This window comes from Festucalex cinctus, chromosome 17 (genome assembly GCF_051991245.1).
Source record: "Festucalex cinctus isolate MCC-2025b chromosome 17, RoL_Fcin_1.0, whole genome shotgun sequence".
Taxonomy (NCBI): Eukaryota; Metazoa; Chordata; class Actinopteri; order Syngnathiformes; family Syngnathidae; genus Festucalex; species Festucalex cinctus.
This window is the reverse complement of record NC_135427.1, coordinates 10,006,424-10,030,260: the sequence shown is the minus strand read 5'-3', so window position 1 is coordinate 10,030,260 and position 23,837 is coordinate 10,006,424. Positions and strand designations below refer to the sequence as shown.

Sequence of the window (23,837 nt, the reverse complement as noted above, 5' to 3'; positions counted from 1 at the left end):
ACAACATTAGTATTAAGTTTAATGAACTCAAGAGTAATTAAACTTAATATATTCACGTAAGACTAACTTAATTCTATCGTGTGTTATCAATTGAAGCGATTTTTTTTTTTTTTTTTTTGAGTTGGTCAATAATTCAATTTGTAATCTTAAGTTGGGTCAACAATTCTCTTTTTGGGAACTGAGGAAATTAATTGTTGAAGCTTTGGAGATGGTAATTTTTCCAATTCTTGCTTGATGTACAACTTCAGTTTCTCAACAGTCTAAGGTCGTCGTCGTCATATTTCATAATGTGCCAAACAATTGCAATAGTGTTGGGAACGTTACTTTGTAAAAGTAATTAGTAGTTATAGTTACTCATTACTTGCTCAAAAAAGTAACAGAGTAAATAATTGAATTACTTCATAATAAAAAGTAATTTGTTAAGGCAAAGTAACAATTTTCACAACTTTAAAAAACATGTTTTATAGCAAATAAATTTGATTTTTTTTTATTCTTATGTCAGTATTTTACATATTTATATTAGTATGTTATTATGTTTTTATTTTTTAGATAAAAAGTTTGAATTATGTCCAGCCTATAAAGGGTTTTTCGTTGATTTTTTTTGTGTCACACAATTGTCTCACTCCATAATGACAAAAAGACATACACAACATCCTAACTTCTTTAGAATTGGAGTTTGTGGAACAATTACATAAAAGTAGAACAGGAGTTTTGCAAGACGAAGCTTGGTTCTTATTTGTATCTTATTATTCTTTCTTGATTTTTCCTTTTTTTTTCCCAAGACTATAGATTGTTTTGGAGGTCCAGGTTTCACACTCTTCATGGATAGCCGCAAAAGGAAATGATATCTTCCTCTTCAGGGGTGAGAAAGGGGACTTCAGGGAAAAAATAAGACCCCAGGTATAATGCATAGATGGTCTCCAGACCCCTTTCTCTCTATGGAAAAGCACTCATGAACCCTAGGGTAATCACTTCCATGTGCAGAGAATCCCGATACTCCAAACAATACCGTAATAACAACATCAAGGAAAGAGCCATGTTATTGCATCGCAAGTCTAAATCTTCAAAGGCTGACACTTCTGCTGGTCTCATAGATGCGCCTCTGATGACTGCATGGTGTCAACTTAACTTACTTCATTAACAATGGGGAATAAAGATCCTTAATATTACTTTTAATGGTATGGGAGCACAGATGTCGCAACAGCACAGATATCCCAGGCAATGGTGTAGTGCCCTGAGCAGAAGGGGTTCCTGCAAGATGGCTTGTTTAAAAACAATGACAATGCTTTACTGCAACGACGTGGCGTTGGGTATCCCCCGCATAGGGTCTTTAGAAGCTGTTGCTGGCTAGTGCCTATTATTATTATTACTATTATAATTTTTTTTATGTAAAAAATTACATATTTTTTAAGAGGAGAGTGTCATTGCCCATCCAGGCCCTGCCCACTTTTGACAAAGTAGTTGTGATGATTTTAACACTTAAAAAAGTAACATGTTGACAAAAACAAGTTCCATGTACTTTAGAACAAGTTCTCACATCTTGGTAAAGACGCTGCTATTTTCAAGTGAGGAAACTGCAACATCACGATGAGTGAAGCTCGTTCAGATTGGCAAAATGAATGCAATATACCTTCCCTGTGAATCTGATTGAAATTTCATTCAGATTCAGACTAGAAGTGTTTATAAGGAGTATTTTCATGACATTTGGCCATTCGGATTCATTGAAATAAGAATACATGGCTCCATGTAATCCCAGCTAGTGCCTCTTCTGGTTTCAGTCAAGTAGCGCATCCAATGGGGCATATGCCACAGAAGAGGCGGGACGTGATTTTGCACATCAGTTTGTTTCCGGTCCGGGTTGCGAACGCGCAACCGAGGGGCACAAAGTCGGAAGCGCAAGTATTTTTGACGCAGCACACACGTCGCAAACCGAACAGGAAACAAACTGATGTGCAAAAACAGTCCCGCCTATTCCGTGGCATATACCCCATAGATTTATCAACAACTGACCTTACCGTAAACCACGCACACATAACCTAGTAAACCAGTCAAGAAGACATCATGTCTGCGACGACATGTGCGTTTTGCTGCAGACAAACAAAAGCAATCCCGCTCCTGGTAGCGCATTGCGTGGTTGTTCAAAACCAAGAGAAAACAAAACAAAAAAATCAGTAAAATTGTTAAACGCTGTAGTCACGGCTTGTATAAGGGAGACACGAGAGAGACACTGTCCGGTTTATTCCCTTCCCTAAACCCTCAAACAACTATGAAAAATGCCTGCGCTGGATCAAACTTTGTGGAGGACCACACACACGACCAGACGATTCCCTCCAAAATGACCAGAAACTACTACGTCTGCAGCTGCACGAAGGTATTGTCCTCCCTTGTTGTTTTTAGCCAAAGGCTAACGATAGCTCCGGGTTGCTAACCGTCCACACGTTTGTTGACTTACTATTTATATAAATGCCAACATAACAGACTTTGCACACACGACCAGTTGAATGCCTCCAAAATGAGCAGAAACCACTACGTCTGTGCTAAGTTGTGTAATGTTCTCTATTGATGTTTTTAGCCAAAGGCTAACGATAGCTCGGGGTAGCTAACCGTCCACATGTTTGTTGACTTACTATTTACAATAAATGTCAACAAAACATTGAAACTATGAAGGTATATAAATTCCTTCTTATCTTGCTTGACAGGAATAATTTCCAAAAATTCGGTTTTGCCGCAATCGAACGAAGTGAGTGAGGCGACTAGGTATTTTCCTTACATCTGCAGTAGCAGACAACGATGCATATTTCCTTTTGTTTTTGGGCAAAATAGCATGGTGAGGGGGTGAAGATGCCCTGTCCTAAAACATTTAAAGCCCCCTTTGCTTGCTTTGAAGAGAAATATTGGCATCCTGAAAATACCTGCCCGAGAAATCACAAGGAAGATCTGACAACTTTGTCATTCCAGCGCATTCTATTTCGCTAATCTTGCCTGAACAATGTCGGACCCAGGTACGTGTCGCACAATGTGGGCGGGGAGGGGCGTGTCACGGTAAGGTCAATTGATTGCTAGGCCAATTCATGCAACGTAAAATCCATTAAAAAGCTTAACAATTAATACACAACTAAGGGAATTGAAAGCCCATTATGATACTTACAAAAATCTACATAAGGCACACCATACATTGATTTGCTCCATGTGACCTCTATTATGTAAGAGTCAGTAAATAAAACGAGATCCATGTCATGTGACTTGAACTTGGAATGACTGGAGCAGCTCTGTAGCAGATAGAGCAAGTGTTTCTTTTGTGACAGATATGAACGGAACGTCGTCCAAATCAAATGAAAGCACACCCTGAATTTGATACTATACAAGTCCTCATTTTCTGCATTTTGCTGCAGGCTGTTACTGTAGCTGATGTCAATGTTACTGTCTATTGACACAGGCGACAGAACACACTATTGAGAATATGTGCTTACAAGTACATCAACGCTATATACACAAACACACGTATTGTATTTAATGCTTTCAAATCAAGCTTTGTAACGTGGTATGTTTGGCAACATTCCCTACACTGCAGGAAGAGAAGGTAAAAAAAAAAAAAGTTGCGAGTACTAGCCACATACTGTAAATGTTTGCTGGATTAAAGATTCCTGATTTAGATACTGTTTCCTTAGTGAATGGGCCCAGAGGATTTTGTTCACATGATGTGATGTGGTGACATGTTGACAGTACGCCATATTATACTGCTCTGCTGTACATTAGTTTGATAGCCGGATTTTACTGATTTATTATAGGTTTAAAAGCCATGTGTTATTAATTCAACACAACACAAAATTAATTAAATGAAAGGTTTTTTGTTTTTTTCCCCTCGGAAATTGGTACATTGGTAGAAATTAACAAAACTACACAAGGTTTTTCAATATTTGAATCCAATAGCGCTTTCATTTTGGGAATAGCTAGCAAACCTCAATAAAATGTTTCTTTTTTTTGATGTCACAAAAGCAAGAAACCGTGGACAGGGAGCAACCGCAGCCAGCCACAAAGATCATCCTGTCATATCAACAGTTTTATGAATATCGGTCAAGTCTTAATCAAAGGACGAGTTTGTGGCGATCAAAGTTTTGTCTGCATGCTGGTGAAAAACACTTGCTCCTTGTTAATCTGATTGATTTGTAGTTGATGTGGCAGACACAACCTTTTTTTAAGCACATTGGTTGCCCTTTTTGAAACCAGGATAATATGAAGGCTATATCCAACAGAAAAAGAACATTCTCACTACTGTCAACATCAGCCATATTGCGATAACCACATTATTATAGGGGTGTGAATTGCCTCGTACCTGACGATTCGATTCGTATCACGATTCACAGGTCACGGTTCGATTCGATACCGATTAATCCCGATACGAATTTATAAGTCGATTGTTGCGATTTTTTTTCATTCAAATTTAGAAAATACTAATCAGTACGCTTGTAGAGTGTAAGATTTATATGAAAATGTATTATTTATTCATCTGAAATTTCAGTCTTATAGAGGTTGTAATCTGTTTCATGTTTGAACAGCATTAAAATAAAATATTAAGGCTTAATGTTCCGTTCATATAACATTCTTCCATGCTTTGTTGAATATTTTTCCATTAAAAATGGAAGTTTAAAAATCGATTCACACACACACAAAAAATGGCAATGGCAAAGGCAATGATGATAAGACATTGAATCGGTAAGACTACCGAATGAACAATTCTGAGCTCTTAAAAAAAATAAAAATAAAAAAAAAAATCGATTTTTTTTTAATTGAATCGATTCGAGAACCGCGCGATGTAGTATCGCGATATATCGCCGAATCGATTTTTTTTAACACCCCTATTATTTAACATCATGGGCCTTGGCACATGCAAGAACAGGTGCAAATTTGATTGCTCATGCAAATAGATGCAGAAGAGGATCTCCTAACCTTTTGCGCCTTGTGGGAAGAGCATATCGCTGACGTCGGGCCAAAACCTTGAAACTCCAAAATGGTCACTTTTCAGGAGACCCCAAAAACGGCATGTTTGCTCAACAATTAACATTGTGTCATCAAAGTCAGCAAGCCATTTTCATCACTTGAGAGTTGTGACTTATTTATTTAGCTTCAGCCCAATATGCAAATATTGTTGATTTAGCATGTTCATTGTGATTTATCTATATCTAGTGAAGCCTTGGTCTGAAAACCACCGTCCGCCACTGCTTTTGACCAATGCAATTTGGGGGCTCCGGGCTGACTTGGGTGCATTAAGTCAAACAAAACATGGTTTTTCATACAGTTGCTTCCCTCCCTGCAATTATAAAAGCAATAGATTTTTTTTTGCTTGCACAAATTTTCCATGGTGCAACCAAACGCACATAATCCTATCTTAACTACGCTGGTCAGCACACCTTTTACACCTGTGGCCAACAGCATGTGCATCGTTTAGAGTGAACATACAATTAAACGGCCGTGATCGAGGACTCTCTTGATTACGAAATCAAGCTGAATGAAAAGTGACTGTGTCAATCTCATAAATTCTCAGTACCTGGTAGCTAGAATAATGACAGGATAGGAAAGAGGGCGTTTCATGTGGTGAATATATTATGACAATCCTGTCTCAGATGTTCAAAATCTGTGACAGTTTTTCAGATTGGCGTCTATTCTTTTTGTTTGTTTTTTCACATGTTCCAGACCACAAAATGTCAATGCCATTCCCTCACAAAAAAGCAAGAACGTTTTTCACAAGTTGAACATGTATTACAACTTGATGTAATTAGTTGAATTCATAATCACAAAAGATTTAGATCCCCGTTTTTAACATTTTATTTCATTCCATTTTTTTGTAAATTTTGGATTGTATTTGACTTGCGGCAACTGCATAAATCCTTTCTGCACATATGACCTAAATTAAATGACTGTCCCTGTTTTATATCAACCAAGTTTAGAATTGGCAGCAGTTGATAAATTTTAGAGTTTCATGTGGTGAACATTACAGATTGTTTATTAAACAAAACTTTGTTGTTGTCACATCAATGTTAATTGTCCTTAACAATGATGTCAGTGTGCAAGACTATTTCTTTGTGCAGCCAAAAGCCACAGAATAATGCAACCAAGATTAATGTCACTGTTCGCATTCATTCTCTTCACATAGCAAACTTTTATCACGGCATTTTCTCCTGTGCAAATCTTCTTTCAAAGAAGGTGCTCCTGATTTGTCCGAGATTGTTCCTGTTCTCATTCATTGCCATCCTGTTTTCAACAGCCCCTCACTCACCAGTAATAGTCAGTTTCACAAAGCCAGAATAAGACTACATATTAATTCAATTTAATTGTGTTCACAAACATTTATAAGCAACAGAAATTAAGACAACAGGGAATGGAAGGAATGTTTAAAAGGCCACTTCATAATTTAACACCCACGTCCCAATATAATTAACAGACTGAAAATCCAAACAGACTGGACAGAAGCAGAGTCTTAAAATAGCGGCCCTGCTCTTAATATAAGAATGAAGTCAAAGGCCCCACAAATAAAGATTTTAAACATCGGGCATTAAACAGTTTTGGTCGTATTGTGTGTGTGTGTGGTGTGCTCAGATAATCTAGCCATAGCTATGCGTACGTATATATATATATATATATATATATATGGGTGTGTGCGTGCGCGTGAGTGTGTTTCTTTGCCAGTCAAAGCACTTTATACCCATGTTTTTAAAGGTGCTATACAAACAAAGTTATTATTATCACTTACACATAATTTGGAAGTGGAATCAAAAGTGAATCAAAGTGAAGATGATAGGGAAGTGTTAATGTAATTTGATAGAAATATCAATATTATGATGGTAAGCTGTTCTGCTAATGGATGGAATGGTGATGAGTAAAAAAATTTCCAAAAGTAAAAAGAACTTGAAGAACTTAATGCTGAATAATTCCTTCAATTAATGTTTTGGGTTTTTTTTTAATTGAAGTGAAATCAACATTTGAAATAAAAATGAAATAGCACTCCACATTCCAGTATAACATAATGCTTTCTTACCTACCTCTCAATAATTTTGATTTGAGAGTCCGAATGGGCTGCAACCCTGCTTGCAAATCCTAAGTATTAACTTTAGCTGTGTTGTAATCATCTGCAATCTGTCAACATCATCAGGGTTCTCCCAGATAGCTATGGAATGACAGGACCTTCAATAGCAAGCAATCCAAGCCAAATTCCTTTAGAAGAGTAAAACAGAGATCGCACTGGTCCTCTAAATGCCAAAAGAAAAACTTTCACTGAACTCCTGTCTTTGCACTGCCTATAATCTTTAAATACTGACTCACATTCAAACTGATTCTGACCTCAGCCACCGGGGGCTTTCTCTTTCAGTTTGCTGATTTACAGTTTTTCTCAAAATGCAGTTGTCCCTCTTCTTGGGCTTTTTTTCTTCCACCCCACTCCTTCATAACGTCCCTTTTGCACTCATATGTCAACAACAACTCTGAGTAGTTTAACACACCCCAGTCAAGGTCAAGCAACACCCAGTGTACACTGGTGACCTACAAAGCAGCTGCAAATGTGAGTACTCGCTGACTGGAACACAGCTAGAGTCCAAGGTAGCACTGACAGCCTCATCCTAATTTAATGAGGTAAGAAGAAAACATACTCCATATGTACAGGGTATGTACTATAAACCGGTATGTACACAAGCACATGCAAGGTAAACTGATGATATAATGGAGCCTCAGATGATGGGGAAAAAGTGGGATTGTAATCAAAACAAACACATTCACTATGCATTGAACTGGAGTAGTAAAATGTCCATAATCAGTACCTAGATCAGATCGAGAGCCACAGTCCTGCGTAAATGGTCAGTGTTGCCAGGCAGAAATTCTTAATTTTAAGAAAATGTGTTTAAGGTCCATAGCAATCAGTACATAAAAGATATTGACCCCAAACTTTCAGGGAAGTGTTGAAAGACCACTGGAAAATCAATTCCTACAGCAGGTAAGGAAATCAGCCAAGATTTTAACCTGTTGAAAGTTATGGAAGCTTGACCTGCCAGCAGGTGAAATCAGCTTCAACTTTGATTCTTGCCACTTGTGGCTTTATTTTGATGAGGTCAAAATAATGCAATGGGAAATTTGATTTAAGAATTTTGGGTCAATTAAACTGATTATTTTCCATTTGACGTGACCTGTAGCAAAAATGTTTATTGATATTTTATCATGGATATCATATCTCGAATGCATATGGCCACATAAAGGCTTTATACATCAACACTTTATAACATACTGTTATTTATTCACAGAATTTTCAGTCATTCCAAATATGCTCTGTGTGCAATGTGGAGTGGGAGAGACAGGCTTTTGGAAGGCTCAGTCCTGATCAATTTTTCATCTGCACGTCTAACATGGTGCATATTAGACTTTCATTTCATCCCACTTAAGAAGTGGAAATTTCTGACGAGCGTTATAACTGCCACGTATGCGGACGGTTCATTTGTCAATTACGTACATGGAGCTTCATCAGTAAAAATGACGACATTGTGGAGGGATAAATATTAAATTAAAATGAGCTATAGACTTGTTAAAGAAAGACATCAAAGAATGATTAAACATACTTGGATTAGAAATGTATCATGTTGAAATTTGGAGATTTGCTTCGGTAAGGTTAACCTACCATCGTTGTTCTAGACAGCTATGTTTGTATTCACATCTATATTTCTTTTGTGCTTGAATCTGAATATTTGGATTTTAACATCCATCCATCCATCCATCCATCCATCTTCTTGACCGCTTATTCTTCCCAGGGGTCGCGGGGAGTGCTGGAGCCGATCTCAGCTGGATATGGGCAGTAGGCGGGGTACACCCTAAACCGGTCGCAAGCCAATCGCAGGGCACACAGAGACGAACAACCATCCATACTCACAAGCACACCACAAGCACACCTAGGGACAATTCGGAGCGCCCAATTAACCTGCCATGCATGTCTTTGGAACGTGGGAGGAGGCCGGAGGACCCGGAGAAGACCCACGCATGCACGGGGAGAACATGCAAACTCCACCCAGGAAGGCCAGAGCCTGGACTCGAACCCGAGTCCTCAGAAGTGGCAGTAGGACGTGCTAACCAGTCACCACCGTGCTGCCCGAATTTTAACATTGTTTATTTTATTTTTTAGGCAGTCAATGGCTCCAGCTCAAAATAGCAGGTTATTATGAGACCAAGTTAGAGTCCACCAAGAAGCAATAGCTACAAGTTGGGTAAAAACACATTAGTTAATGATACAATACACATCATCTACTAATCACTTATTTTCACAATTTTAACTGTTGGGCTGCTGGCAAATGAAGGGTATTTTTGGAGGAATCTCAAAATCGAAAATTTTAACCATCCAATCTATTTTTGACCATATTTCCAAGCCAATCCTTGCAACGTGTGAACCATTGCGGGTCACAAATGACATCACATCAACAAGAAGCAAATTAGGAGGGTGGCAATTGGCCAGTTTTCTCAAACTGTGAATCAGTGGAGCACGCGAGTTCAGCAAGTTCAAACAGAAATCAAGGCTATTAAAAACAAACACCACAAGCGTGTCGTCACCCTGAAAATGCAAACACAACCATGTATCTTTTGACAATTACTAACTATAATATACATAAGAGTATTTGCTCATCTCAAAAGTGAATCAGATGAATCATTTGAAATGTAATGAGGGGAAAGGTCACAGTGGGTCAAACAACATAAGTCCCTTTCCCTGTATGATACATGTAAAATAATCCTATGTATCATTCATCATGGTCTTACTGCACATCATTTATCTTGACTGACTGCACCTGAATTTAATACCTGTCCATCTACCTATTTATCCAATTATTTTGAAGAAAATAAACCGCCTACCTTAACACACTGCATGACACGTCCCTAATTTGAACTCATAGTCCACCGATCTGCCAAACATTCCTGCCAATACAAGCTTTAATCTTGCCAATACAAGCCCCCAAAAAAATCCCCTTGAGGGAGACGTTGGAATGCTGGAACGTGTGACAATGGACTAACAGTGGGACAGTTGGACAAGCTGCAGTTCCAAAAACAATAACAAAACAATATTTATGGGTCAAACGCAATGCATCAATAAAATTGGAACGGTGTGCTGGAGTAAGTAAAATAATGATGGCGGGAGATCCCAGGTGTCCCCCGCTACACACGAAGCACTGCTGCTCTTCATATGAGGGGGATGTTAAAATTGATATCTTTGTGAAATGATAATGTGAGGTTTTTAATAAAGTCCATTTTCCAAATAGCTGTGTTATAAACAGTATAGAATTTAGATTAACAAAAAAACAACAACATTTGAACAGGGATAATAATAATAATATATTTTATTTGTAATACACTTTACATTTCTAAAATAAACCTCAAAGTGCACAGCACAGGCAGCAATAAAAGCAATAAATGCACACAGTAAATATACATCAAACATTCCCTTTAAGAGTGCTTGATGCAGTAGTCAGTACATGTGTGCTGAATGTCCACCCCCTTGTGGACACCTACTGTACTTAATGCTGCAGTGTCTTTGCCTTGCAATAAACTTGGGGTCTCCTCAGGACATTCGGCTTGTCAATCTATGTTTGTTAGGTTCACTAAATCTAAATTGCCCATAGGTGTAAACGCGAGTGTGAGTTGGCAGTCTAAATGGGTGTCTCACCCTAAATCAGCTGGCATAGTCTACATACAGCCTCCCTATGACCTTGCACTGTAAATGGACGGATGATTAGTGAACTTGCAGGCCAAAGAGGACAAGGAAAAAAGTCAATTCTGCCAAACCAAAGACCTGCAGGCCTTAAGGCAAAACTGTATTGTAAAATTGAGCCTTTCAACATTTGTACAAAGAGCCCACAAAACAACATTTCTGACATTAGGTTGAAAATTATATTTATATATATAAAACCATTTTGCTGTTTCTCCTTGCTTGGTGTCGTCACAATGAAATGTGAATTTTTCAGCGATTCTTGGAATATGGAAGGCCGCGACGTGTGGAAATTATATAGATTTATACGTAATAGCAGTGGTGAGGGATGCAATTTTGAGCTTTATCAAATTTAGACAGTGTTCAAGCAAGCGCCATGGAGTCATCAGCCCTCACATGCATCCGTCAGGAGGATGCAACTCCTGAGTTTAGACACGTGACTCAGAACGGCTAAAGTGTTGCGAGTGTTAGCGACGCTAATTGATGTGATTTTGTTCCTTTCTCGAATAAATAAAGTCGTTGATAAGTGAAATGAATCAGTACAATTCAGCACTAATGAATGATTTGTAGTCCCGAGCGGGCAAAGAAGTCAACCAAGTCAAACATACGCAATACTAAGTCCAATTAAAGAGAGGTGGCTGTGTGCGCAGACAGAATATAGTTCCCACAGCAAGAAAATGCTCATTTCCAGCTTTTAATTGCAGACAGACTCTAATCACTGGCAATTAAAATGGTCACTGTCGGGCCAGATATGAATGTCATTCATCACACAGGCAGGCCAATTCACGCATAGCTGGGCTTTTTCCATTACTGACGTCGAAGAGCAATTGCTCATTTTAACTGATAGCATTGGTCTGCATGTGAATGAGCTTTATGGGTAGAAGAATAATGGCAACATCTTATGAAACAAAGAAATGAGGCCTCCCAAAACAGCCCAATCTAACACGATCAGAGATGAACCAAGACGTGTTATGTGTCAACTAGCATCTCATCAAATTTAAGGGTGGGTGGGTGTGCACCCACGCACTAGAACTGAAGCTTACGGCTGTTAGCACAATTTAAAGGAAAGCATTTTTTGGGAGCTTATACAGTGTCTAAAAATATGACATGTGTAATATAAACCATCTGGATGCCTCACTTGCAGGTTCTCGGGGTTTTGCTATTGTACACACACGAAGTTATCAGCTGTGTCGCGGACATTATTGTTGGCTTGTGAAAGTATGCTCCCTTGACACAGAAGTACAGAGCACTAAAACTTCATGTCAGTTTTATTACATTGTCCCCAACCACCTCAAATTTAAGAGCCATATTTGTGTGTTGATTGTTTCCTAACAGCTTAAGCAGGTGGAGCATCATGTGGGTTGATTGCATAGCACCACTGAAGCTCACGCACTCCCATCGCTCTTATCAGACAACCAGGGAAACCGCTACCTGTCACTTATTTGAACAGACTCAACCTCTCATGCCTATGTATGTATGTGTTCCACTGGGATTTAATACCATAAATCAGATCCTTACACATAAGTAGTGAGGTTAGAGTGTTGAGATACGTTTGAAGAATCAAACATGTCAAAGGGTAAGAAGCTTGGCGATGAAATTGAGTTTGAATTAACTGCATTAGTGGACTTCTGTCAAACGATGTAGCTCAAATAAACCACCGCACTACTTTATAGCTTCTGTGGTTGGGATAATTTGCACATAACAAACATACACCAAGAGGTGAAGCGAAGATAAATACTCACTGAGTTATCTGGATATGTCGTTTTTGCTCAAGTTTGGTAATGTGTTTTCGGTACAAAAAAAAAATAAAAAAATGTTATTTTGCCAATTTAGCCCGGCACAGACAGAGACATACTGTACCGGGCTTCTCCTCACTGTTTCCAGCAGAAACCTCAGGCAGGCCTCAATTTAACATGGCTCACAATGATGTCTGGAAAAAAATTATGCCAGCACACATATTATCATATTAATTACCAGTACCACAGTGTATTTGTGCTCACAAGGAGGAAAAACAGATCACAAAATAAAGGGTCGCAAAAAAAAAAAAAAAAAAAAAACGAGAGTGATGTCTAACCAGAGGAATTTGTTTATACGGAATTGTTTTTCAAAGCACCACATTTTGCAATCGAGGTTGTAGTAAAAAAAGAAAAAGCCAATGCATTACCATTGAAAATCTTTTGGTTGCTATAATGGCTTATACAGACTGATTAAAAGCCTAAATCAAAAGCTGCTGCCGTATATTTCTGGCCATGCAAAAAGTAGATTGGGAGTTGAGATCTCAACTGTGACAAGTCAACTAAACAAAGTAGCTGCTGTTGCTGTGATATGGAAGCATGTTGTCTATCCCATCCACAGCTGAACCAAAGCCATATCACTTGAAGGAAGTGGACCTGTTATTGTTACGATATCAAAAGCTTTGGGTGGTCCATGTTGAGATGTACACGTGTATAATGTGTGACATAGAGATGAGTTGCAGCCGGCACATTCAAATACCGGCCTAATACTAAAATATTTGATACATACAGCTGCCATTGTTTTTTTCCGTAAGCTGTGGAGCACACTCACTTATATAGCATAGCACCTATCTCCCGAATGTATTTTTCTTTGTGTTTTTTCTCACTTTACTGATCATGTACACTGAAAAGCTCTTGCGATGACTCATATCAACTGATTGTGTGCCAGTGGTATGCTAATAAACATGTACACACATGCAAGAGCACAGATAGTCATCAGTCACAGGTTAACATCTTTTCAACTGTGGACAAACAGTACAAATCACTGCATGGGTATGAAGCAGACCTGCACAACTCACATTCATTCAAAAGAAGTAGCGCTAGGCAGCCTCTACAGAAAGTCTCTGGCATGACTTGGGTTCATGTAAGCAAAACAAAGTGTAGTCGAATAGAATTGTGTACAACATTTCCAGAGCAAATGCCTCTAAAGTAGTGGTTGTCAACCTTGTTGGAGGTCTGAACCCCACCGGTTTCCTCTGCACATTCACAGAGAACTTAAAATGTGTATTAGAGACCATGAAAACAGCAGCGGCCCCACAATTGAACCCTGTGGAACACCACAAGTTCTGTTATACATGTGAATTCATATTGTACATATTGGTATGGTCTACATTTTTTCTTTTTTGCTCAACATAATTACTATGAAGGGGTTACAATGATAAAGAAATCACACCACTAGGGATAGACCGATTATTGACCGGGCTGATTATCAGCGCCAATATTTGGCATTTGGACTAATATTGGTATCAGCATTTTATTTTTTTATTTTTTTATTTTTTTATTTTTTTATTTATTTATTTTTCTAATCTGACAATCAATAATAGATCCATTTAAAACTGTGTTAACCTCTGGGAACTATTAATTTTGACTTTCAGTTAAACTTTATAAGAGATGCTGCTGATGGAACTCTTGTCATCTTTTGTTCATGAAAGTAAAACAAAGATACATGAAAAAAAAATGCATTTACTGTATAAAACTATAGGGAACTATGATATTTACTTGTTTCAGTTTTCATTTAGTTTTTAAGACATAGATGACCCTGGGAGCTCCTCGATTTTTTTTTTCTAACATAGATGATTGTCTACGATTTAAAAAAAAAAAATAAATAAAAAATAAAACATACGCTTTAAGACATTTCAACCCAAAAAAATTTGATGCCAATATATTCCACTTTTACTAACACTGAATATCAGCTCAAAATATTGATTATAGATCTCCTTTGGTACTCGTAATCGGTATGGGCCCTGATAAAAAACAAAAACAAACAAACAACAACTTATTGGTCTATCACTACCATCCACACAGGAGAGCACACTAGATGATATCTAGCATGACCTCCAGAAATGTAATCACAATAAAACATTTGCATGCGTGCATGTTTTGGAATGTGGGAGGAAACTAGAGTACCTGCAGAAAAACCACGCAAGCGTGTACTGTATAGAACATGCCGACTCCACGCAGCCAAGATTTGAACACCTCAGGGCTGTGCTGCACACGTGCCAGCCACTCACACATAATGCTGCCTGACAGTAAGTCATCAATAACAATGACAAAAAAATATGTTTAACATTTGCAGTTACAATTTGTAGATCTGTGTTGTCACAGTCAACTGTGTCGACAGAAAACAAAATTGGAAATGGGCATCGAATTGGGCACATGGACCTGCAGTGTAAATCAAGGCCAAGTTACACACAAGTCTTCATAAATATAGTTGATCAGTGAAAGGATGTCAGTCCCCTGACAGTAGCTTCTTCCAGCATTTGTAATACAGCTCATAAATCATAGTGCCCATTCCAGTAGTGAGCTATTGAGAATGCTAAACCTCGACTCAACACAAAGCACATCAAATGACAACACTTCAGCATTAATACAATTTACAATCAAGATCTGTACAGTATTAATACATAAGCATATTCAAAATTCAAACATATTTTTCACCAGTGGCAAAATATGACTGAATGAATAATTAGGAAGATTTATTTGGGTTTAAAACATGCAAAGCTTTTAATCGGATAGTTGCTAAGATCTATTATCAACACAATCTATATATCTCATTGATGCCATACCACCGCCCCCTTGTGGTTTGACATTGTACCAACACTGAATAAATGATGTTGAACGTTCTCCTTGACTAGACTGACTCCCATTAGAAACAATCACAATACAGTACTGTAGTATACAGATGCAGAATGCTGAAAACTCTCACCATTAACTTGTTTGGATTTCTTGCACAACACACGAGACTGTGAGTCATCGAAGCCTTCTAGTCATCCAGTGCAATATTTAATTTTGTATGTACTTTAATCACAATCATTTGGTTGGAGTCAGCATGGATTCCCAAACATTCTAAACACGTGTGAGTTTTAGGATATCTTTACTTAGGATCCAATTTTGGATTTTTAAAACTATAAGCAGCTAGTCGTTGAACTGACAGCTATTCATGAAATGCAAGAAATAAACTTTTCTATGGATGGATGGATGGACTAGCTGATGTTTTTAAGATAAGAATCTTCTACATTTATACAGCGCATACGGGGTATGTTTATGGATCATTTTAACTTCAATATTGCATCTTACAAAGTTGATAAGCTTTAATTAATGGAAATTGATTTTAATTATGTATTTGGGTGTACAGAAAATTCGAATGGAATGATTTCAGAAGTGTTGTACTTACCCTCCCACCTGTCCCAGCTGCTCTCAGCTGCTTGGTATCACATTCCTATCAGAGACAAGACCAAAGCATGTTATGTAATAGACACACAACAGAAAAAAAATAAATTATTAAATAATTGCACAAATAATACCATATTTTCTGTGCATAACAAGTAAAGTATCACAAGTACGTTATTAATTGTGTGCTAAGTGCATATTCAATTGTCTGCTATGTGTGGGTATATTAACACAAACATTGGTCCTTGATATTGGTTGTTGGGATTTGTGATGAATCTAAAACAAAACAAAAATTCTATATTCAATGCAATATATGCTGCGGTGCTGCATAAAAATATGATGAATGGGTGGATAGAAATTATATTCAAAGGACAAAATGCCCCCCAGTGTTTATTTTCCTTTTTCAGATTATTATTATTATTATTATTAAAGCTGGCCTGCGTTTTACAGAAACATGACTAAAAAAGGCAAAAATATTTGGTTTTGGTTTGAGTGCTGATTGCAAGCTTTCAACTATACCAAATTAATAGCCAGTGGTATCGTGTATGACTCTCAATACTGCCAAGTACACAAATGCTCGAACCATAGGACTGAATTTAGCCAATGTCAATAGTGAGTGCGTTATATCTCTCTTTGTGTTGGATAGTACAGCAAGACGACCCTGGTTTTTCAGCTGAAAGTTATCTGCTTGGCATAAAGAAACACAGTACAATAGGTAATTGCATCATTTCAATAAGTTTGCACTTGTTTAGAATGAGCTTATTAACTTTGATTCCATACTTTTACTTACGCAGGTATAAAATATTGAATGTAAAAGCAGCCTGTGGGGTTAAATGGTCAAGGCGAGTGATTCCACTAACTGACAACATTTCTTAAAGAACATCCATCACTTGCTTTCACTTTCCTGGAATGCTAGATGTTGTTTGCTACAAGAGGAAATCCCTCTGTGAACAAATTTTGGAATTAAAAAATATATATATTACGCCTTCATGATGACATGGTGCACAAAGCTGGTAGAATACATCAACTTCATATGGAAAACATTTCTGGCAATTACAGTACAGTAATAGACACTTAAGCAGGTCTGTAATATGTACACAGCAAAGCCACAACATGCTTCTCGGGCTAAAACGGGATGAAGTTGCTAGAGTGCTAGCAAACAAGGGTTAGCATATTCTATTAGTTCCAGCAGCACAATTATCTTGAAAGGCATGCAAAATTGTGATTATTACCAGATGGGATTAGAAAAATAAATAAATAAAAGACAAACAATTACAGGATTGAAATCTTAAATATGCTGCATATGACAACATAACTTTTAATTTATGATTAAGGCTACATTCCCCTTACTTTCTCTGGTCCAAATTAGTTGACTGGATTGTGTGATTGGGTTACATGAGATTGCTTTCTTCTCTTATTGATCAGTATTGGGCACAAGAGTGTAAACAGGACAAAGGTGTGGTGCCTGCAGGAGAAAAGTGAGTCTAATAGCACACAGTCTAATATCCATTTCAAGTTTTGAACTAAGCTAGCGGGACATAACCGTGTGCCATCAATAAGCCAGACAAATACAGCATATGCAGTACACTTACATTACATTGTGCTTTATCAGCTGGTTGCAACAGCACATGATTAAAATAATAATAAATAAATAAATAAATAAATAAATAAATAAATAAATAAATACGTTTATGGCTGCTTAGCACGTCCACCTCCCAGTTCTGAGGACTCTTTTTTTTTTTCTTGTTTTTCTTAGTTTCAGTCATGATCTGTGTTTTGCGTTGTTGTCCTTGTGTGCCCCCCTAGTCTTGTCAAGCATTGTCATGTCCACCTCTGTTTGCATGCCCTTCCTCATGTATCAACCAATCAGCACACTCTGCCACGTGTCTTGCCCAGCTGTGTCTAATTGTGTCAATTAGTGTGTGTGTGTGTGTATTTAGTCTCTTGTCTCCCCTCTGTCCACGTCGATTCATTATTATTTCCACCACACCTCAATCGTGACATAATTTTAAAAGAAGATGTAACACAAATGTTTTCAAATAACAGGCATGTACTTTTTAACTTGGATTTTTCTTTTTTTTTTTTGCTATTTATTTATTTATTTATTTGTAGCAACTTAACTTTCAATTTAACTCAGGGGAGCCAGCTCTTAAAGTGGAGACTCCAAACCCATATCAAGCAGTTTAACATCTTGCCTGGCACCATAATCCATCATTTTTGGTCCCTCAACACTAATTGAATGAGGGTTAGTAAAATATGCTTTTGTTTATCTACCTATGCAACATGTAGTGACAGGCATTACAAATAAAATCTCTTCCTAAAACCTGTGTATCCACCTGTTGCCATTTATGCAATATGGTGGGTAAAAATGCTGGTTTGAGGGGCTCCTGAAAAGTGATGATTTTGGAGCTACAAGAATTCTGCCTAACACCAGCAAAATCCAAAATGTGTTTCTTGTATTAATAAAGTACAATACAGCAAACACTGGAGTAGATCCCAAACAATGCCTGCACAAAAGGATGTGTGCGATGTAACCTAGGAAAATAGTAACAGGCAAAACAAAGATGTGCCAACAAATGGTTTGAATTATGAGGGGGAAAACTGGATAACAAAGTAAAGTAGTGATGAGGATTCTGCTATGTCAAGGTTGTTCGCACCTCTCTGTCACTTCATGTCACATCAAGCTGGGTAGAAAATACAGACCCTTTTAAAAGGATAATTAACAAAAGTGATATAATTCTCAAAGGGAAATAGGATTTTGGAAATAAAAACTCTCCCATATCCAGAAGAAGGATGTCACAAATCAAAGCATGTTGCCTTTAGTTGATCTCCTTTGCAGTCTCGATCCTCTACTGTTGTAAATTTTGGGCTCTGCTTCTTTGCTGTCACTCCTGGCTTCCCATCACAAACAGGGAAGCGAGCCAGAAAGATGAGACCAATAAATTGGCAGAGGTCAGCTGCTATTCGATCATACTACAAAATCCATCAGTGGAAATGGTGGCAGCGCGATTGTTTTTGTGTCCATGAAAAGACCACAGCTGTTTTCCGCATTTACCTATTTTCTCTGACACAAATGATTTGGGGGAAAGGACACTGCACCTGGGATAGGAGCTATGATCAAATCCCTGCTATTATATATAATTTGAACACATCCTGTCTCTAAGAATGATTATGTAAAAGGCTTAACTGGACTTGCTGAAATGCCATTTCATCAAAAACGCCCACATCACTGACCAATCTTTTATTATTTTTTTCCTGAAGCAAAAGTCAAACATATACAGTATATTGTTATCTGGAAATGAAAAGAGGAACCATTTGTTTTATGTGTACAAAGTGGATGTTTACAAATGACAAGTGCTCTAGTTGGAAGCATCTGCGCCATTCGTCCAACAGAGCCAATCCTGTTTCATCATCACCAAGCAGGCCTGAGGAGGTGTCTACCCAAATCTGCCTCCCTCCTCATACTGTCTTCACATTATCCCATCATCCAACCACTGATCTCCGCCCTCATCAGCGGACTCTTGTACCCCCTCCACTCATGCTTCCACGCTCTTCCTGACTGCCGAAAGATATTCAAGGATCCTGCATCCATTACAAAGCCATGGACACTACGGACTTGTGTGGACTAGCTGGTTAAATCGGACATGTGGAAGCGATTAACGCACAAAAAGATGAATGATCTGTGAAACAATCAAAAATTTGAATAAACACGTGCTAAGATCTAATATCCCATCAAAATAAATTCACCCAACACAATCTAAGACTTAAAATGCCTTCTTGTAAGTGTCACAGTGGAAATCCTGGAAAAAAGACCCAAATTACTAACAGTTTATAATATTTAGATTATATTACCCCTTTTATAAATACACACAATTCCTATGTGTGTAAAATGCAAATTCTGCACTAATACCATTACATATGAGAAGATACATTGCTGTATTTACTTGTGTAAACCACGAAAGAACATTTGTCTGCCACATTCCAAACTAAACTAAAGTAAAGCAGCCTGTCTATCACTTTGAGGTCCCTCCATTCAAGGCTGAAAAAGGACCTGAAACACTAATCTCCAGTTAAATAACAGATCACACTTTAGACCACTACTGAAAATCATGACATAATTATTTGTATAATATGTCTCCTGTGTTTTTTCATAACAATCCCTCATAGTCATGAACTCAGCAACCACATGGCTTCAACATTAGAGCAGTAAGCAGCTACCCAGAATGCAGTTGGGGGAGTTTGGCGATTGCAATTGTGAGTGGCAATGGTAGATGGGAGAAATAAACTTGTGATTGTGTGACAGGGTTCATTCTTTGTCACTGATCCATCAATTAATCACATGCTAAAGAATATTAAAACACATCATTTGTGTCTGATTGTTTCACATAAACAACAATCATCAATATGAATATAAAGTGTTCAGTATAGCGCCCGATCAACCAACAGTGTGCGAATGATGCAGTCATTAAATAATACAAAGTGACCAACAGTGTGTAAATATTGTTCAGCAACAATGTGTATATGATGCAAACACATTACAGTTGTGCTTGAAAGTTTACATACACTTGAGGAAAGTAAACTTATGAGCACAACTGTAAAAGTACAAAAGCCAAAAATCGCTTTTGTGACACAAAAATGCTATGAATCGTCACCAAAATTCGCATGCACATGTTAACTTCAACCTCTGAAAATAACAAAACAATTGCCACAGCATTTTGGATTTTATGGGCATTCACCCTTTTTTTCACCAAATAGTGCACTAGTAATGGTGAACATCAACTGTCCAAATGAGTGAGCTACAACAATGAATATAGTAATAACGACACGACAGAGTACGACGGCATGTTAGGGCCACGTATAAAAACTCGCAAATTTACGAGAAATGAAATCACAAATCCGTGACATTAGAAAGTGGCAAATTTGTGTGAAAAAAACCTTGTATATTTTCGAGAAATAAAATTGCAGATTTGCGAGAAAAAAAAACTCAGAAACTAGGAAGAAATACACGTTGTGTACGCGGATGTACACGGACGGGTTTTCAAATAAGGAGATGGTGATTCCTTGAGCAGAGAGTAACCACATCATATTAAGAATTCGCACTTTGAAGCGTTGGGTAAAAGTCGCTAAATTGATGTGTTGAATCTGCTATTCTCAGTTATTCACTTGTATTTACCTAAATTCTGCATGCTTCTGATTGGTCAAAATCTGAGGAATAATAGCATGTCTGCTATAAATACGGCATTTCACCGTTCTATTTTTAGGGGACAGTAATTTACAAGCTGTACACTAGCTACTTTAGAGTGTAGCGGAGTGTTATTTCCTAAGTGTTAACCAGGAAATTATGTCACCAAATAAAACGTAAGTGGTGTACAAGTTTCTAAAATATGGCACATACAGGTAGAGTTTACAAAAAAACCCTTAAATTGCTAGTGCCACCCAACGTAGTTAGCAGAGGTGAAGAATCCAGGTCCAGACAGTAGAAACACTTGCACAGATTGGTTTTAGCCACAAGTGCTTCTACTCAACAGGTAGCTCATAACCTGCCGATTCAGTAGAAGCAATTGTGGCTAAAGCAAATCTATTCTGTGGCAGGGTTTTTTACTTTCTGGACCTCAATTCTCCACCTCTGATAGTTAGACATGATTATTCACATATTCAGGCTATTCAACTAGTTAACAAAAAGCTCTTTTGCTATGAAGCGTAAACAGAATGTGTCCAAAGTTTACGCAATCCATTGTCTGCACTGGTTAACCTCTGGTTTGTTCTACCCTGCAGAAAATAGTCAAACTTGCAACGAGAAGCTCTGTGAATTTATCTGAGCCGAGGAAGTGGAAGTAGAGTTTGAGCAGCTGTAAGACAAAGTATTTCAGTGTCTTGCCAGCTGGAGACGATGTGATGCTGAAGCCAGGAATTGACCAGTAGCCATGTGGATAAGTGAGCAGAAGGAATCGGAGCGTGAAGATGAGAGTTTTATGACCCTAACAGTCTGAACCAAGCACGTAATATTTGTTTGATGGTGCAAGTTTGTTTATTCCTATAGCTTTCGTCGATACTTGAATACAATTCAGCTCCTGTGAAATTAATTCACAAAATGATCAAAACTGACTCTCCTCAGAACGTCTCGCTTACAGGTTTAGTTATCCACCCACATGCGTCAAAGTCCAGCAGTGTTGATTTGCGAGGCCCCATGGAGGTAACTTCAGCTGGGTGTTTTGCAAAGACGTGCAACTAATATGGTATTTGAATTCGGTTGAGCAACTTTTTTAAAGTACAACTACCTCACCGGCTTTGTCCATTTTCATGCCAGTGACTTTCCTTTAAGTTGGGCAGCAAAGTGAGGAGAGTTCAGCTGCCAAGTAAATAAACCTGATTAAATCTAGTTAATTTTTTAAAATATTTTTTGTAATTTAATCCCCAAATTTAATGCATTTTCACAAAATCAGGCTTATGTCTAAAAATGAAAACTTATATACTCATTCTAAATCTACACATAATTCCCTTTAAAACAACATATAATACATTGGAAGTACCTCAAAAATGGACAAAGCTTCAGAAATTTCAATGTTGGCAGGTTGAAATCCCTCATTTTGAGGAAAAACACGTTTTGGGCACATACATCTTTCAAACGTCCATACAAAAAAAAAGATAGATTCTAAACTTTCAGGAAGTGTTGAAAAATCAATGAAAAGTCAATTCCAATACAAGGTAAGAACATCATCCAAGACTTTAACCCCTAAAATCTGAGGAAGTTTGACATGATGAAATAAGGCAAAAATGGGTGATTTGGTCTCAACACCAAAACAACTTCAAAGATCCCATTAAGCTAACAATTTATATCCTGAGGCGTCTTCTGCCAAAATTTGCTCGTTTTATTGTTGCTACTTATTCTATATTATTACTTATTATATTGCAAATGCACTTGGCCACATAAAGAAAATGAAAAGGATTTGATGGGTCAACCCTTTTTTTTTGGCATTGTCAGTGACATACGTGGTGCCATCGGTATAAACGTCGTGTGAAATTATGACATTGAAGAGTGTTCAAAACATTACATTACCGTATTTACATTCCATCAACTTGTTAAACACATCCTGGAACTGACGATAAACTATAATAAGATTCTATACCGATGAGTCATATGAGAAACTGCAATAAGATAAGGAAGCGTGCATACGTCTTCTGTTCGACTCTGCGTTGTTGGGTCACAAAATGGTTTATTTTGACTTTTAGTGATTGTGATGTGCATTTATATTAATCATTTATGAGTGACATTAGAGGTGCAGAGCTCCGGGTTTGTTGTGTGCTGAGAGGTTGGATCCCAATACGAAGACACAATTAAGATTTTATCTATTTATTTACATTGCGAGGCAGAAACTAAGAGAGCGGTACACAGGAACAGTTGAGCAATAATCCGGCAAAATACACACAATTCTCAGACTCTTAAATAGACAGTCAATCAATCTCATTGGTTGTAGCTAGACATATGAGTACTAGTACTGACATGGAATTCTCTGATTGGCTGTTCACTCCGTAATTACAGAACGTTCCGGACATCAACAAACATCATATAGCATAAAAGATCCTTGACATCATATAGTCCAGACATCATATAGTCTAAAACTAGTTGAAACTGGATGCTGTTACATCAGTACCAAAAAGACACGTAACTGGCCGTGAACTCTGGCGCACGGTCATGAACTCTACTCAAACTTAACCCAGGCCTGACCCCAAACATGAGACAAGACCCAAACATTACTCCTGCATGACTCGAGTCATGACAGGGTTATTTTGGAGTGACATGCTATATAGCTAGCAGTCGGTGAAATACAAAAATTTGCCAACACAGATTGACTATAATCACTTATTTTCATAAACTTAAACTACAATTTACATTTTTGGGCTGCTGGGAGATGAAAATAAAGACCTTATAA

General features: G+C 37.7%; 1 long non-coding RNA gene across 1 annotated transcript in view; it reads right to left on the bottom strand.

Annotated features, from left to right (window-relative positions):
• Window positions 1-23,837, bottom strand: part of LOC144005263 (uncharacterized) — a 41,810-nt gene that overhangs the window by 11,347 nt on the left and 6,626 nt on the right. The window contains exon 2 of the long non-coding RNA XR_013279529.1: window positions 15,911-15,955. This is a non-coding gene — a long non-coding RNA (uncharacterized LOC144005263). The remainder of the gene's footprint in view (window positions 1-15,910; window positions 15,956-23,837) is intronic.